The sequence below is a fragment of the Tamandua tetradactyla genome, chromosome 13, assembly GCF_023851605.1.
Source record: "Tamandua tetradactyla isolate mTamTet1 chromosome 13, mTamTet1.pri, whole genome shotgun sequence".
Classification (NCBI taxonomy): domain Eukaryota; kingdom Metazoa; phylum Chordata; class Mammalia; order Pilosa; family Myrmecophagidae; genus Tamandua; species Tamandua tetradactyla.
In genome coordinates this window covers 60,934,876-60,936,002 of record NC_135339.1, presented here as the reverse complement: position 1 = coordinate 60,936,002, position 1,127 = coordinate 60,934,876, and positions in this window count along the sequence as shown.

Here is a 1,127-nt window from a genome sequence, read left to right as displayed (position 1 = left end):
TGGCTTAATTGGATTTGTCTTGCCAAAGGGGAAGTGGAATGCTGTCATCTATCCTTATCTCTATTTTAGGCCCTAGAGAAAAATCAAGGGGCCCAAGAGAAAGGTGTATTGAGTATGTCTGTTGTTTTTGTTTCTGGTGATTTAGGGTTATGTGTGCCCTACTCCCCTTCTTTTAGTAGTTGGCACCAAGAAAATCTCTGTGATGGTAGGAACAAAAGGCTTTTGACAGATCCTAGCAAAGCAAGTGCTCTCAATACCACTGTTGCCTCTTCCCAAGAGCAATGGCATGGCACAGAAGTTCAAAAACTCTGTTCTCATTTTTCAGCTCTGCTTGCAGCAGTAAAAGTTTCTATGTAGGCACCTTGTCTAATGTAGTTGTAAAACTAAAATTATTCAGTGAAGCTACAACTCATGAAGAATATGTGGTAAATCATAATAATACTTTCCATTTGATGTCTTTTAAAAAATTTTTTTTGAGAAATCTCCACACACATACATCCATACATGGTGTATAATCAATGACTTACATTATCATTGTATAGTTGTGTATTCATTACCATGATTATTTTTAGAACATTTGCATCACTCCAGAAAAAAAAAAAGAAAAAAACCCATACAGTCTATATTCCTTACCCCCTTACTCTCATTGACCACCAGTATTTCAATCTACCCAATTTTTTACCCTTTATACCCCTCTGTATAATTCATTTTTTATCCTTATTTTTTCACCCACTTGTGCACACCCTAGATAAAAGGATCATCAGACACAAGGTTTTCACAATCACACCGTCACATTGTAAAAGCTATATTGTTATACAATCATCTTCAAAAATCAAGGCCACTGGAACACAGCTTAGCAGTTTTTGGTACTTCCCTCCAGCCACTCCAATACACCATAAACTAAAAAGGGGTATCTATATAATGCCTAAGAGTAACCTCCAGGATAACCTCTCAACTGAACTCTCTCAGCTATTGAAACTTTATTTTGCCTCATTTTTGTCTTCCCCCTTTTGATCAAGAAGGCTTTCTCAATCCCATGATGCCAGGTCCCAGCTCAACTCCAGAGTCCTGTCCCATGTTGCTGGGGAAATTTAAACTCCTGGGAGTCTTGTCCCACTCAGGGAGAA